This window comes from Castor canadensis, chromosome 3, assembly GCF_047511655.1.
Source record: "Castor canadensis chromosome 3, mCasCan1.hap1v2, whole genome shotgun sequence".
NCBI classification, from domain to species: domain Eukaryota; kingdom Metazoa; phylum Chordata; class Mammalia; order Rodentia; family Castoridae; genus Castor; species Castor canadensis.
In genome coordinates this window covers 70,639,237-70,656,626 of record NC_133388.1, presented here as the reverse complement: position 1 = coordinate 70,656,626, position 17,390 = coordinate 70,639,237, and the positions used below count along the sequence as shown (strand labels likewise).

Genomic DNA, 17,390 nt, shown 5'->3' with positions numbered 1-17,390 from the left:
GAGTTGTTTTGTTTTGTTTTTTTAGGTACTGGGGCTTGAACTCAGGGCCTTCACCTTGAGCCACTCCACCAGCCCTATTTTTGTGAAGAGTTTTTTGAAATAGGGTCTCACAAACTATTTGCCTGGGATGGCTTGGAACCACAATCCTCCTGATCTCTGCTTCCTGAGTAGCTAGGATTACAGGTGTGAGGCACCAGTGCCCGGCTGAACTCAAAGATTGTTAAGGTTTGCCTGTTTATTTAACTTTGGGACATAATGACATGGGTGTTTGAGGGCATCCCTTTAAAAAAAAAAGATGGGTCCTGCCAGAAACTCCCTTTATGACAGGTGGGGAACTGTGTTCCCACTCTCCTCTTGTCTTTTTAGTGCTTAAAGAGTAGCCATATCTTATTTTGAAAGAATACCTTTGGGGGGTGAAAATACTGTTTCCAAGGCTCTCTGGTTTGAAGACAGAATCCCACCTTACCTCTTGTTCCTCACCTTCTAGTCTATAAAGACATTCAAGGGTATCCAGCCGCTGGTGGCTCACGCCTGTAATCCTAGCTATTCAGGAGGCAGAGATCAGGAGGATCATGGTTTGAAGCCAACCTGGGCAAGTAGTCCGCCGAGACACCCATCTCGAAAAAATCCATCACAAAAAAAAGTGGCTGGTGGAGTGACTCAAGGTGTAGGCTCTGAGTTCAAGCCCCACTACTGGAAGACAAAAACAAAATAAAACAATGAGAATGATTTCAAAGAATTTCTCAATATTGTCTATCCAGATCCTCTCCATAAATCTTTTATTTTGTCTTTCCCAGGTTCTTCCCTAAGGCATTAGTATAAATTCCAGGTACTGAGCACTCCATTCCATGTTGCTAGCATCTATAACTTGACTTTCTTTATCACTTTTTGTTTGAAACCTCTATGAACTATCTTCATCCACTTTGCCTTTCCTTCTCTCTTCTAATTTCTTTTGAACTCAGGGCCTAAACCTTGAGCCACCAGCCCTTTTTTGTGATGGGTTTTTTTTTTTTTTTTTTTTCGAGACAGGGTGTTTCAGACTATTTTCTTGGGCTGGCTTCAAACCTCAATCTTCCTGATCTCGGCCTCCTGAGTATCTAGGATTACAGGCACGAACCACTGGTACCTGGCTTACATTGCTCTTTTCATGGAGTTTGCTGTGGTGAGGAGAAGACAGACCTGGTTGATTTCTTTTGTGTTTCACAACTACTGTGAATTTATTTTATTTATTTTATCTCTTTTTATTTTTGCAGTACTGGAGTTTGAATTCAGGTCTTGCACCCTGAGCCACTCCACCAGCCCTTTTTTTGTGATGGTTTTTTGTTTGTTTGTTTGTTTGTTTGTTTTTGAGATAGGGTCTTTCAGAACTATTTTGCTCAGGCTGGCTTCAAACTTTGATCTTCCTGATCTCTGCCTTCTGAGTAGCTGGGATTACAGGCATGAACCACTGGCACCTGGCTTACAATGCTCTTTTCATGGAGTTTGCTATGGCAAGAAGAAGACTGACCTGGTTGATTTCAGATAATAACTATGATGTGAAGACACTGAGTGTGTGTGTTTAAAAAAAATTTTTTTTTTGCAGTGAAAGTGATAGGAAAGGAGTACACTTTCAATAATAAGAAAACTCTGAGAAGGTCTCAGAAGTGACATTGAGCAGAAACCTGTAGTTTAGTCCACTCTGTTGCTAACAGCACAATTTATGAAAAGAAGCTTGTTTATTTTGGCTCACAGTCTGGCCCAACATTGAGGGGCTGAAGCAGGTGATGCCTTTGTTGCTGACAGAGTCCTGAGTAACTCTCCCTCTTCTAAAGTCACAGGTATTCAACTCTGAGACCTCCACCCTGATGACTTTATTAATCCTAATCACCTCCCAAAAGCCGCACCTTGAACACCTTAATTGGATTAAGTTTTCATCCTCTTAATATTGCCACATGGAGGACCAAGCCTCTGACACATGTGCCCTTGGGGAACAAACCAAGGCCAAAGGAGAGCATCAGTCTGTTGGGAAAGAGACTTATCTCCTGGTGGATATCTGAGTTGTTTTTCTTATTATTTGTTTATTCTGCTGTTATAAACACTGGTGCTGTGAACCTTAAACATGTTTCTTTGCCAGGTGCCAGTGGGTTGTGCCTGTAATTCTAGCTACTCAGGAGGCAAAAGGATTGAGGCCCCAAGCCAACCACAGCAAATCCTATCTCAAAAATACCCAACACAAAAAAGGGATGGTGGAGAGGCTCAAGGTGTGGGCCCTGAGTTCAAACCCCAGTACTACAAAGCAAAACATACGTTTCTTGGCATGTATTTCCAGGTGTTATTTTGTTTTAATTTTTAGGAATTTCTTAAAATATGAATCTAGAAGTAGTAATGATAGGTTTTGGTTTATGTAAGTGTTCAGTTTTCAAGACAGAGCTCATCTTTTTACATACTAGGCAAGCCAAGTCACACAGCCATGAGGAAATCAAGAGATACCATTGAGAAATCTCCTGATAGTCCTATGAGTGCTTCCTTCTTGCCAATACTTACTAGATTTAACTTCTAGCACTTTAAAGAATACAAAATAATTTTTAATTTTTTGCTTTCTGGTGTGGAGGCTCCAACTCAGGCCCTCACACATGTTGGGAAGCTCTTTACTGAATTGCACCCCCCTACTCTCAGTGGGATCTTAAATTGTATTTTCCCAATTACTGTTGGTTAATTTCCTTATCCATTTACTTTAAAATTTGATTAAGTATTTTTTATTGTTTTTTTGAGTCAGTGTCTTACTGTGTAGCCCAAGTTGGCCTGACACTTTAGATTCTCCTAGCTCAGCCTCCTGGGTATGCCACCAAACCCAGCTTTTCCATTTTATTTTATTTATTTATTTATTTTTGGTGGGACTGGTGTTTGAACTCAGTACCTGCAAAGCAAGTACTCTTCCACTTAATCCATGCCTCCAGTCCATTTTGCCTTGGTTATTTTGTATTTTGGAGATGTGATCTTGCTATTTGCTTGAGCTGGCCTTGAACTACAATTCTGCCAGTCGCTGCCTCCAAGTAGCTAGGATTACACATGTAAGTCACTGGAGCCTGGCTTCATTTTATCTTTTTGAGTCACTCTGCCAGCCTCATTTTATCCTTTTAAAACATAAATGTAATATACTCTGGGTACTGATCATTTGTCAAAAATATGTGTTGCAAATAACCTCTCACTTTGGGACTTGTCATTTCACCTTCCTTATTGTTTCTGTCAATTAATAGAAATTCTGTTAAGATAGTCAAATTTGTCATTTTATTTTAACATTTTTTTTTAATTGTTGTACTGGCAATTGAGCCAGAGCCTCCTGCATGCTAGGCAAATACTCTACCACTGAACTATACTTCTAGCCCTTTTTTTTTTTTATTTTGAGGCAGGGCCTCCCTAAGTGATCCTCTTGAATTTGTGACCCTCCTACCTATAATCCCAATAATTGTACCACTGAGCCCAGCTCTGGTTACCACATTTTGTGTTTTGTTCCCTACTCTGAGGTTCTAAAGATAGTCTTTTATATTTTCTTTGGAAGTTTAAAAAATTTTAGTTCATATTTATTCAGTTCATTACTGATTTAGATTTCTCAGTGGGTACTCACACATTTTATTAAGTAGGCCATTCCTTCCCCAGTGACCAAAATGGCTATGCCTGTCTTATCAAAGTTCCAAATAGTCATGGATCTGTCTCTGGGCTTTTTTTTTTTTTTTTTTTTTTTTGGTGGTGGTACTGGGGTTTGAACTCAGGGCCTCACATTTACTAGGAAGGCACTCTACCACTTGAGTCGCTCCACCAGCCCTTCTATTACATTTCAGAATCAATTTGTCAAGTTCCATAAAACTGTGTCAAAACTGTGTCAAATTCTTTTTTCTTTTTTGAGACAGGGTCTCACTATGTAACCTAGGCTGACCTCAAACTTGTGATCCCTCTTTCTCAGTCTCCTGAATGCTTGGGGTTTCAGGTATGTGACACCATGCCTGGCTGGTGTTAAAGTGCTGACTAGACTATAATTTAATCTATAAGTCATTTTGGAGACTGACATTTTTACAATGTTGAGTCATCCTACCAATGAATACACTATTTCTCTATTTATTCTTCAATGAAATTTTTATAATCTTTTCTATACCACTCTTGCATCTCTTTTAAAAATATTTATTCCTGTCTGGCAGAGTGGCTCAAGTGGTAGAGCACATGCTCAGCAAGTGTTAGGCCCTGAGTTCAAACTCCAGTACCACCAATAAATAAATATATATTTATTTATATATAGATATTACATTCTAGGATGGAGATGTGGCTCAATGGTAGAACACTTACCTAGCATGTGCAAGGCCCCAGGTGTGATCCCCAGCATCACACACACACACACACACACACACACACACACACACACACAAAGACATTATAATTTTGTGTTACATAGAAATGTAACTTCTTCTTAGGCAGGTGCTCTACTGCTTGAGCCATGCCAGCAGCCCTTTTTGCTTAGGTTGTTTTTTCAGACTCTGATCTTCCTATGCTTCTTGAGTAGCTGGGATGATAGGTGTGCACCTCCATGCCTGCCTTTTTTTTGTTGTTGAGATGGGGGTCTCACTAACTTTCTGTCTGGGCTGGCATTGAGATTTGACCCTCCTGATCTCTGCCTTCTGAGTAGCTGAGATTATAGGCATAAGCCATTGGATCTGGCTACTTCTATCTTTTTTTCTTTAACTTTTTATTTTGAAATAATTGTAGAATAACAGGAAGTTGCAAAAATAGCACATAGAATGCCATGTAGTCTATACCATGAATTCTATTCCATCTTATATAATGGTAGTAGGAAAATTTGGAAACTAATTGGTAAACTAGGAAATTGACATTGGTACAATGCATGTGTTTAATTCTATGCATTTTAATTAATGTGTAGATTCTTGCAACCAAGATACAGAACTAAATTGGGCTTAATTGCACATATCTGTAATTCCGGCACTCAGGAGCCTGAGGTAGGAGGATCTTGAGTTTGAGGCCAGCACTGGATCAAAGACGAAGGTATAAAGGACAGTATCTTTTCTGACCTAGCCTGGGCAGCAAGGCAGTGTTTCTTCTGTGTCCCTTCTATTAGAGGCCAATCATGATTCAGAGTGGGAAGATGTTATACAAGTAGGTAAATATGCCAGGAAGCAAGGATCACTGGAGCCATCTTGGACACTGGTTACCACACTAACCTTCCAGCCTATCTGAATGCAAAGTTGTAATCACACTTGTAAACCTTATCTAAGAGAGTAAGCTATCTGCTCCCATGGGAATGTGATATGCTAATGCTTATTCACTGTTAGAGCCACACCTCCAGCCTGTCTTTCATTTGTTCATTTGAAACCCAAGGAATTAGAAAGATCATTTCAAAACATGTTGAGGGCTGGGGGCAGGCTCAAATGGTAGAGCGCTTGACTCACAAGTACAAAGTCCTGAGTTCAAACCCCAGTACTGCAATTTTAAGAAAAAGAAATCCTTTAGATGTGTTGAAATTTAGAAAAGTCATTCTTGAGTTCTGTAGTGCAGAAATAGCCCTTAATGTGGTTTTCCCTTAACTGACTCATTTTTTGGGGGGCGGGGGCAGTTCTGGGTTTGAATTTCACACTTCATGCTTGCTATTCATGTGTTCTACCACGTAAGCTACATCTCCAGCCTTTTTTGCTGTGGTTATTTTGGACATAGGGTCTCATTTTTGCCCACCATGGCCTGGACCACAATTCTCCTACTTTTTAAATTTCTCACAGTCACTGGGATGATTTTTTTCTCTTGAGATGAAGTCTTGCAAACATTTCTGCCTGGGCTGGTCTGAAATATCCTGATCTCAGCCTCCTGAGTAGCATAAGCCAGTGGCACCCGGCAAATTAAGAGTTAAACTTAAGGGTAAAAATGTTGGGAACATGGTGCTCAGAACAGATAAATCCAAATGAAGGAAAAGTATCAGGAGATGGGAACATTCACTTGGAACACCCCTGCCCCTGGGGATTTTAGGAAATTTCTTCTATCCCCAGTTGGCTTCAAACTCACAATCTTCCTGCCTCAGCCTTCTGAGTGGTGGGGTTACAGGCATGTAGCCCTTGTGCTGTTGTTTATACTGATTTTATCTGTTTATATGTCTCCTTGGTCCACTTGCATTCATTTTGCCTTGAAACTACATTCAATATATAAATTTGAGGTGTATAGACATCTTTATAATGTTTTTCTTATGCTAGGCACCCTCCCTCCCCCATTCTTTTTTTTTTTTTTTTGGTGGGGCTGGAGTTTGAACTCAGGGCTTTGCGCTTGCAAAACAGGTACTCTACTGCTTGAGGCACACCTCCAACCATTTTACTCTGGTTACTTTGGAGATGGGGTCTTGAGAACTATTTGCTGGAGTTGGCCTGGAACCTTGATCCTCCAGATCTCAGCCTCCCAAGTAGCTAGGATTACAGGTGTGAGGATCCTGTGCCAGGATGTTCTTCTTCTTCTTTTGGTAGGACTAAGGTTTGAACTCATGGCTTCAAGCTTGCTCTACTGCTTGAGCCACATCTCCAACCTGCTTATCCCCTTCTTATTTCTGTCTTTTGGTTTTTGTAATTAATTCATAAAGATAACACACTTTTTTTTTACTTCCTAGTTGTGTAGTATTAAAAAGTTAGTTTTCCTTGTTTCTTTATTCTTTACTCCCTACTTCTACTGAGTAGTATTTTCTTTTTCTATTCAAATGTCCCATACTCATCTACTTTTCCCAGCACCCTGGACCCAGGTCATTTGCAACCTTTGTGGACCATGACAGCCACCTGGCACATGATTCATGCTCTCAATCATCCATTCTTTCATCTTCAACATTAGCTGAGCTCCTACCGTGTGGCCCATGCAAGGAATTTACAGTGTTTTTTGACCTCGGTACTTGGTTTTCCATGTGGCAATATTAAGAGGATGAAAACTTAATCCAATTAAGGTGTTCAAGATGGGGCTTTTGGGAGGTGATTAAGATTAATAAAATCATCAGGGTGGAGGTCTCAGAGTTGAATACTGCTGACTTTAGAAGAGAGAGAGAGGGCAGAAAACACACACACAGGCTCATTGTTTCTCACCATGTCATGGAGGCCCCGTACCCCTCAGGACTCTGTCAGCTACAAAGGCATCACCTGCTTCAGCCCCTCAATGTTGGGCCAGACTGTGAGCCAAAATAAACAAGCTTCTTTTCATAAATTGTGCTGTTAGCAACAGAGTGGACTAAACTACAGGTTTCTGCTCAATGTCACTTCTGAGACCTTCTCAGAGTTTTCTTATTATTGAAAGTGTACTCCTTTCCTATCACTTTCACTGCAAAAAAAAAATTTTTTTTAAACACACACACTCAGTGTCTTCACATCATAGTTATTATCTGAAATCAACCAGGTCAGTCTTCTTCTTGCCATAGCAAACTCCATGAAAAGAGCATTGTAAGCCAGGTGCCAGTGGTTCATGCCTGTAATCCCAGCTACTCAGAAGGCAGAGATCAGGAAGATCAAAATTTGAAGCCAGCCTGAGCAAAATAGTTCTGAAAGACCCTATCTCAAAAAAAAAAAAAACCATCACAAAAAAGGGCTGGTAGAGTGGCTGAGGGTGCAAGACCTGAATTCAAACTCCAGTACTGCAAAAATAAAAAGAAATTATAATAATTCACTGGTAGTAGTGAAACACAAAAGAAAAAAATATACTATCTGAGGCTATGCTGAAAAGCACTGTGAGTGTTGAATAATCTGAGATGCAACCGCTTATAGACAGCATCCTAAGAAAACAGAAAACCTACACAGTAAAGTTGAGGTGCAAAACCTTTTGCAGCCCTCTCTGTGTTAAGCCAAAACAGTGTTAGACACCAACTTCCTTAAGTGATATTTCAAGAATTGTTTTTCAAAGTTAAAGGAACAGAAAGAAACAGGCACTGGTGGCTCACATCTGTAATCCTAGCTACTCAAGAGGCAGAGAACAGAAGCATGGCATTCTGAGACTGGCCCCAGGCAAATAATTCATGAGACCCTATCTCAAAAAAAGCAACACAAAACATTGCTGGCAGAGTGACTCAAGTGTGAGCCCTGAGTTCGAACCCCCGTACTGGAAAAATGAATAAATAAATTTAAAAAGAGGGGAGAGGGAGGTGGCCCAAATAATGTATACACATGTAAATAAATGTAAAACAGTAAAATAAAAATTTTTTTTAAAGATTGAGGTTATTGAGTGATACAGGCTCTAAAATCCCCATCAGGCTCAGCGTGCTGCCTGCATGACTCCATGGTAAACAGGTAACCCACCTTTGTCATGTCTGGTACGAGTACACATATGAGTACCTGGAATGGCAGTGCCTTGGGTTCCCTTGATTTGGATGAATTGGGGATTCTTATATGGGCCTCATCTCAAGGAGATGGACCCTTGATGCTTATAGGACGGGTGTCATACTACCAGGAAAGTTAAGTGATGTGGGAAAGACAAACGACCGAGAGAAGCAGAGAAGAAAATTGAGAACTGAGGTCATTTCTTTTCCACGGATCGTCTTCCTTTTCTCTGCTGTGCTGCTCGCCTGGTCCTCCAGCATCTCTTTGTCTGTCTCTGCGTCAGATCAACTCCTGGGAAAGGGAAAGGGAAAGGGGATGAGGGATGATTACTTTAGAAATTAAACTACCTGCTCTGCTGGAGGACAGGGGTTTGTGTACCTCCAACCCTGGCCCAGGAACACTGCATGTCTTAGTCCAGATTCCACCTCCAAGAGGTGTCAGTGTCTCACACACAGTTAACACGGGAAAGCCCACGGGACAACGAGATCATCAGGCATATGAGACGCAGCACTCAGAAAAGACGAGGGTTCTCTGGGCTGAGACACCGCGCACTGCTGGGATTTTTTTTTATGTTCAATTTTACTATTTTTGCTGTGCTGGGGACTGAAATCAGGGCCTTATGCAGGCCAGGCAAGTGCTCTGCTCTACCATTGACTGATCCCAGCCATTGATTGAAAGATCTCTGTACTTGAAAGCCCTTAACTACATACTAAAGAACTGTAGAAGCAGTAACCCAATAGTTAGCAAAATTTCCTGTACATAAATTGGAAGGTATACTTATATCCTTAAAAAAATAGGGATCGAGTATGTCACACCCTTGAACTTTTTTTTGTGATGCATTTTTCAAGATAGGGTCTCAAGAACTATTTGCCAGGGCAGACTTCAAACCACCATCCTCCTGATCTCTGCCTCCTGAATAGCTAGGATTACAGGCGTGAGCCACCAGCGGCTGGCTACCCTTGAATGTCTTTATAGACTAGAAGGTGAGGAACAAGAGGTAAGGTGGGATTCTGTCTTCAAACCAGAGAGCCTTGGAAACAGTATTCTCACCCCCAAAGGTATTCTTTCAAAATAAGATATGGCTACTCTTTTTTTTTTTTTTTTTTTTTTCTTAAACGGGAAGCCTTTTATTTTTCTTTGTGGTGGGACTGGGGTTTGAACTCAGGGCTTCACACTCACAAAGCAGGCCCTCTATGGCTTGAGCCACACCTCCACTCATGGCTACTCTTTTAAGCACTAAAAAGACAAGCAAAGAACATGAACGCAGGCCCCCATCTGTCATAAAGGGAGGCAGGACCCATCCTTTTTTTAAAGGGATGCCCAGCACCCATGTCATTATGTCCCAAAGTTTAATAAACAGGCAAACCTTCACAATCTCTGAGTCCAACTGATAAGGTAATGTGACAGCAAGGATGATGGAATATGCGAGGTGTCCAGAACAGCAAGAACTCATCCCAGGGTAAATGAGGGTGGACCCCTCCCACCCTCGGCACCCCCTGCCCAAATCAATTTTTCACCATGAATACCCTTGACGTTGTGGCACTCGCTGCACCTGTTACCAGAAATGTCCACAACCAATGCCTGGGCTGTGTACTGTCTTTCTCTCTTTGGTTTGCTTCACTAATAAATTCTCCTGGTGTCTACCTCAATATGTGCTTTAATTCTTTTTCCGTGCAAACACCACAAGGGCAGTACACAAGAGCGAGCTGGAGGCCTCCTCCCGCTAGTACTTCTCCACTTCTCCTTTTTTTCACTCTACAACTCAAACAGATTTAGCGTGGCGTATGCAGATGAGAGGGCGTGGCGTATGCAGATGAGCAGGCGCGCAGAGGCTGGCGGTCCCGCTCCTGCAGGGTCGCCCAAGGGCTGGCGGACGGGACGCAGGGTCCGTACTTCAAGCGTGTCCCCTTCAGGTGACAGGTTCATTGCGACTCGCCAACTTGAGCCCGCTCTGTCCCAAAATACCTGCGGGAACGTCCAGGGTCTTAGTAGGCGGGGCGGCAGGAGAGGGACAAGACAGGAGTTCGACGTCAGCACAGGGCGTGACATATGCTGATGACAAGCGCGCAGAGGCTGCCGGTTCTTCTGGTCTGGGGCCTCCAGGTCCCGCGTGGGCGGCACCGGAGTGGTGCGGGGATGGGTGTCCCGAGTGGCGATGAGGATGCGGGAGGCGTGTGAGGACGCGGAGGGCGCGTGAGGTAAGTGACCGTGAGTGAAGAGTGAGGCTGGCGTCAGGGTGTGGATGTAAGGCGGACGAACAACTCATACTTACCTGGCAGGGGAGATACCATGATCACGAAGGTGGTTTTCCCAGAGCGAGGCTTATCCATTGCACTCCGGATGTGCTGACCCCTGCGATTTCCCCAAATGTGGGAAACTCGACTGCATAATTTGTGGTAGTGGGGGACTGCGTTCGCGCTCTCCCCTGGTTGTAATGTACTAATGACAGACTACGAGGATTTTTTTCTTAAGCTTTTTTTCGTGATTGGTGGCGTGTTATCGTTTTGGAGCTACAATGATGAAAGCTTTTTGTAGTTGTGAAAATTGTATTTACTTTTGGTTTTAAGTCGAGATTTGAGAGGAAGCATAGAAAAAAGAGAAAGGTTATTGTGCGTGTGGAAAAAAATAAGTGAATGGAGATCTGCGTGTGGCAGGGCGAGTTTTTAATGCTGGGGAGTGAGGTACCAACAAAGAAAATTACGGTGTCGGGGGCAAGTAAAAAGGGCTAGGCTGAGGGAACTGAGGACAAGCCGCCTGAGCTGGCCAGGGGTGTTGAGTCAGACTAACGAGAAAGAAATCACCGCATTTCCGGGGTTCTTACCTAAATGGAGAATAGTCAGGCACTTGCGGGGGTTAAAAGGGATTAGTCACTGATCCTGGCGCATCAGGCATCCACTTCTGAGGCTTGTGTCTGTCCTGTGTTGGCACAGTGATGGCCCAACGGGGGCCATCATGAACTGGGACTTGAGCTGGGGATCTGCTTGCGCCTGTAATCCTAGTAACTTGGAAGGATGAGATCAGTATGGCGGGTGGCGGCCTGCGTAGGCAAATAGCTCTTGAACTGAGATCCCGTCTTCCAAATAAGAAAAGAAAAATGGATGCCAAGATCAGTAGAATGCGTGCTTAAAAAATACAAAACTCTTGAGTTCAAGGCCCAGTTCCCCCCCCCCAAAAAAAAACACCTGGGGACCTGAGGGATTTGTGCAGGAAAGACTCTAGCCTTGTAGAAAAGGCCTTCCACAAATACCAAAAGGAGAATATTCTGACTACCTGTGACCATGACCCAGGAAGAAATGACAGGCTGTGTTGTTTGGGGCCATCACCTTGAAGTGGGACTTTCCTCCAGTGATGGTGTTGCCATTTCACCATCCTAATTTCTTATGCTCCAGCCTCACCTCACCCAGCGAGCCTCTTGTGTGGTAGGAAGTGGTGTTAAAAGGAATAGAGGCATTTCCCACTCCCTTTGTTAGAAACCTTTAAATTTAGTCGGATCTAGTGATGCAGAAAAATCCTGAGACTACCAGCAACAAGACCATGAAAAAAAAAAAAGGTGGATGGCTGGGCTGGGGCACAGCACAAGTGGTAGAACAATTGCCTAGCATTATAGAGGCCCAGCGTTTTCAAAACCAGTATGGGGACTTAGGAGTAGACAGTTAGAAAGTAAGGTACTTTCTACCTGCTTCCTGGGAATTTAGCTAAGGTGGCTGGCTCCAAGTTGTAACTACCAGCTTGTAATGGGAAATGTTTTGTTTTTCTGTTGGGTGACAGCAATGACAACAGTGACCACTCCACTTTAATTCAATTGGTATGTAGCCAATGGTGCGGTTAAGACCTCTTTCTTGAGGACAAGTTCTTGAGAGCATGGATGTAATGAATTGTCCACCTGTCTGTATCAAAGGGGTAAAACTTCTTAGCTTACACATAGGTGTCCATCCTCCCTTGAATTCATCTTAAAGGTCTAACCCCTGAGGTCAATAAGGTCACAACCCAATATGAGTGTTTTGTTTTTTGAGACAGGGTCTCACTATGTACCCAGGCTGGCCTCAAAGTCTCCATCCTCCTGCTTGTGGGATAACAGGCACCTGGCCCACATCTGACTCCTGCCTGGTGTCCTTCTTTTAATTTTTTTGGTGGAATTGAAGTTTGAACTCAGGACTTCCAGCATGCTCCACTGCTTGAGCCATGCCTCCAGTCCTTTTTTTGTGGGGGGGGGGAATTGGGGTACCGGGGTTTGAACTTCGGTCTCATGCTTGCTAGGCAGGTGCTCTTACCATTTGAGCCACTCCACCAGCCCTTTTATATAATGTTTTGGTTTTTGTTGTGTTTTTTTGTTTAAATAGATACTCGCAAAATATTTGCCCAGGCTGGTTTCAAACCTCAGTCCCTCTGATCCTTGCCTCCTTAGTAGCTAGGATTACAGGCATGAATAACTGGCACCCAGCTTTTGTGGAAATTCTTACATGAATTCTTTTTATCTTTTTCTTTTCTTTCTTTCTTTTTTTTTTTTTTTTTTTTACGGTTCTGGGGCTTGAACTCAGGGCCTCACACTTGCTAGAAAGGCACTCTACCACTTGAGTCACTCCACCAACCTTGTTTTTGTGTTGGGTGTTTTCAAGATGGGGGTCTCCTCAACTATTTACCCAGCATGGCATAAAACCAGGATCCTCCTGATCTAGACACACTGAATTGCTAGGATGGCAGGCATGAGCCTCCAGTCTGTTTTTTTTTTTTAATTGATTTATTAGCATATTATTGTTATGCTAGGGTTACATTGTGACATTTACAAAAGTGCTTACAATATATCTAGATTCACTCCTTCCTCCATCTTTCTTTTATCTCCCCTCCCCCTTCTTATAACATTTTCAACAAGTTCCATTTTCATACATGAGTACATAGTACTTCTACCACATTCACCCTCCTTCACCCTTCCCTTATGTCCTCCTTTCTCTCCACAAATGGGTTGTTGATGTTTATGGGACCAGTGTCATTGTTCTAGGAAAGTTAAACATGATGTGGGACAGACAAATGATCGAGAAAAACTGAGAAGGAATTCCATGGATCGTCTTCCTTTTCTCTGCTGTGCTGCCCTCCCTGGTCCTCCAGCATCTCTTTATCCCTCTCTGCCCCAGATCAACTCTGGGAAGGGAAAGGGATGAGGGAGGACAGGGGTTTGAGTGCCTCTGACCCTGGCCTCGGGACCCTGCACATATTAGCCCAGAGTGTCTGTCTCTCTGTCCTTCTCTTACACACACACACACACACACACACACACAGCTACCTTGTTAAGGTGGGAAACCCAACAGGATTGAACCATAAGGTCAGGGACTAATGGGTCGCTGAGACATTGACCGGGTCCTCTTTGAAGGCACCTGGATGCGAGGGGTCCGAAGAGGAGTTGTACTGGGGTCACAGGCACACGCTGAGTACTTCCCCCCGCCCTTTTCATTTCAATTTCAGTTACTTAGTTTTGCTGTGCTAGGGACTGAAGCCATGTTCGTCTCAAGGCCATCATCTTCCTGGGCCTCCACCCCGGAGCGCGCAGCACTTCCCCGCTCGCCCTGCTCCCCTTCCCTCAGGCCTCACACGTGTAGGCAGGCGCTCCACCACCGACCTGTGCTAGCCTCGATGGGAGGCTGGTTATACACGAACGCCCTCAACGTACAGAGGAGCTACAGAAAACCTGATGCAGGAGTTGCTCAAGTGGTAGAGAACCTCCCAGCAAGCAGAAGCCTTGAGTTCAAAACCCAGCCCCGCCACAAGAAAAGAAAACAAAAAATTGTGAGAGAATAGTTATTGGTACCCCAAAGCACTGGGTATTCCTTTGAACGTAGATGGAGGTTGCCATTTAACTGACGTTATAGACAAGAAAAGACCGCATCTATAAAGCCAGAGCGCTGTGCAATCACACTTCTAATCCTACACTCGCCCAAGCGGGGAAAACACAATAAGCGCCAGAAAACATAGCACTCTCCTAATAATAACTCCAGCCTGCCATTGAAACACCGAGAAGCCAGGGGAGAGCGCGAACGCAGTGCCCCACTACCACAAATTATGCAGTCGAGTTTCCCACATTTGGGGAAATCGCAGGGGTCAGCACATCCGGAGTGCAATGGATAAGCCTCGCCCTGGGAAAACCACCTTCGTGATCATGGTATCTCCCCTGCCAGGTAAGTATGAGTTGTCCTTTCCGCGCCACCCACGCCCTCGCTGGCGCCCCACTCCTCACTCACGGTCACCGCGACACGCGCCCTCCGCCCCCGCGCGCCCCCTGGTGCTCCCGTCGCCGCTCGGAACAGGACCCCGGTACCGTGGAGCTGTCGCCCACGCGGGACGTGAGGCCCGAAGTGACAGGGACCGGCGGCCTCAGCGCGACGCCAAATCTGCATAGTCCTCGCCTTGTGCCGACGTCCCCTCCCCCATACCCGCCTACTAAGGGACAGGGAGACTGCGGGCGGGAACCTCAAGGGGACTGGGCTTCGGGACCCTCTGGGGCTGGCAGAGTGGTTCAATTTGTACAGCGCCTGTCTAGCAAGCTTGAGGCCCTAGGTTCAAACCCAGTATTTCCAAAAAAAAGAACCAAAGTTGTGAATAGTTTCATAATACTTAAATATATTGTGCATTCTTGGTCATTTCCAATTTTTTTCTTGTAATATTCTCATGGCTATCCTGGAGGACGTATAATTTTCTACTTAAATTTATAACAAACTAGCTTAATATCAACTGAGCTTAAATAGCAACTGTCTTATTTATAATCACAAAAAGATAGATCTTGCAATGAGAATAACAAAGGGAGCTGGGCTCCCGTGGCTCATGCCTGTAATCCTAGCTACTCAGGAGGCAGATATCAGGAAGTTGGAAGCCAGCCCTCAGCAAATAAGTCCCAAGACCCTATCTCCAAAAGACATCACAAAAAAAGAGCTGGTGGAGTGGCTCAAGTGGTACAGCCACTGGAGAGGCCCAGGGTTCAAACTCCAGTACTACTGAAAAAAAGTAACAGGAAATCTTGCAAAACAAATCTTGCAAAGTTACAATATGGCAACACAAGGCTACAGTACAAACAGATGGGTACTGTGACTTTCTTCTGGCATTCCCTCCATCCAGATAGGTATCAGCATATTATCAAATTACCAAACGTTATTAAACTACTGGAAATTTCTCTGTGTGTGTGTGTGTGTCTTTATGAGTGACAAAGTCTCACTATTGTTGCCCACGCTGGTGTCAAGCTCAAGATCCTCCTGCTTCAGCCTCTAGAATGCTGGGATTTCAGCTGTGTGTCACTATTCCAGGAACGGCACCAGAAATTTCTTAGAAATTGATTTGTGTGTGTGCACACGTGTGTGTGTGTGTGTGTGTGTGTGTGTGTGTGTCTTTGTGTGACAAGGTCTCACTAACATAGTCCCTGCTGGCCACAAATTCAAGATCTACCTGCATCAGCCTCTGCACTGCTGTGATTACACTTGTGTGTCACTATTCCAGGAACAGCAGCAGAAATTTCTTAGAAATTGATTTGTGTGTGTGCACAAGTGTGTGTGTGTGTGTGTGTGTGTGTATGTGTATGCGTGTGCGTGCGCGCTGGGGATGAAACCCAGGGCCTCCCTTGTGTGCAGCAGGCGCTGTACTGCGGAGCTTGTGCTTCCGTGCCATTCACAGAATAGCACGTCATACACTGGGTCCCAGCTCTCCTTAAGTGCAGCCTATAGAAAGCTCAGAGGCAAGTAGGCGGGAAGGACATTTTCCTCTTGGACTATGCGGAAGTCCTCTCAAGCTCTGAGACCTGATATCTCTGGGGAAATCACTGCCCTCCTCCAGTTTTTTGTTGTTTTTGTTCTTGTATTGTACTTTGTTTTTTTTCTAGAGCTGGGATCAAACCCAGGATCTCACACATGCTAGGCAAGCACTCCGCCACTGTTTCATTTTATAGACAAGAAAACTGATCCTTGCACAGGGAATGTAGTTCAATCATAGAGCACTTGCCTAGAAAACTGATCCTCAGCCAGGAGTGGTGGTGCACACCTGTAATTCCAGCACTAGGGAGGCAGAGGCAGGAGGATCAGGAGTTTAAGACCAGCTTGAGTTGCACAGGAAGAGCCTGTCTAAAAACAAAAAAGGAGCTGGGTGTCAGTGGCCCACACCTGTAATCCTGGCTACTCAGGAGCAGAAGTCAGGAGGATCATAGTTCATAGCCAGCCTGGGGAAATAGTTTAAGAGACCCTATCTTGAAAAACCCTTTACACACACACACACACACACAATGGGCTGGTGGAGTGACTCAAGGTGTAGGTCCTGAGTTCAAGCCCCAGTACTGAAAAACAAGGGTGGGGAGGAAGGGAGGGAGAAAAAAGAAAACTGATCCTCACAGGAACAAGTGCTCCCAAAAGTAGCATGAGTTCAAATACATTTCTTGACTACTTTCCATTCTATCACATATGCTATGTTAGAATAAAAAGGTTTTATGTGTTTTTGTAAACAGTACAAATCTTGTTGTTCTGTAAACAGGAAAATGCAGATACCTACAGTACAACTTCTCCCCAAGGTGCTACTAATGATTTTTGCATTATTGATACTGAAAAGCTAACTTGGTACTGACAACAAGGAATAAATGGCAGACACAAGAGTGACCACAGGATTTTTAAAGTCTGATCAGAGGGGAAGGTTGCTCTCCCTCCAGCATGAATTTCTATTTTAAAATGATCACTCATTATGAATCCTGGTAAGTGCAACCCTTTCCAGGGAAAGACTTGTTACTCACGGCATCTGACATCAACTCTTTAAAATTCTAGCAGTTGCTATAATTATCACTCCATCTTGAGGAGGGGCAAAACTTCTTAGCAAAAACAATACAGACAAAAGTTGGGAAATAACTCCTAGTTCAATCATGCCAATGGTATATACAAATAAAAAAAGAATACTCAGTGTTATGGATATAGATTGTCCCCAGAAAGTTCGTATGTGGGAGGCTTGGCCTTAGTGTGGCAATGTGAGAGATGGAGAACCCTTTAGAGGTGGGGCCTAGTGGAAAGTATCTGGGACACTGCCCTTGGAGGGGATTAATGTAGCTTCAAGGGACTCCAAGTAGTTCCCTCA

The 17,390-nt window shown here is 44.0% G+C and overlaps 2 non-coding genes across 2 annotated transcripts; one reads left to right on the top strand and one right to left on the bottom strand.

Annotated features, from left to right (window-relative positions):
* Positions 1 to 10,570: 10,570 nt before the first annotated feature.
* Positions 10,571 to 10,734, top strand: LOC141421894 (U1 spliceosomal RNA). Its single transcript, XR_012446584.1, has one exon. It is a non-coding gene; the product is annotated as a U1 spliceosomal RNA (small nuclear RNA).
* Positions 10,735 to 14,317: 3,583 nt separating this feature from the next.
* Positions 14,318 to 14,481, bottom strand: LOC141421891 (U1 spliceosomal RNA). The gene has a single exon (XR_012446581.1). It is a non-coding gene; the product is annotated as a U1 spliceosomal RNA (small nuclear RNA).
* Between the last annotated feature and the right edge of the window lie 2,909 nt (positions 14,482 to 17,390).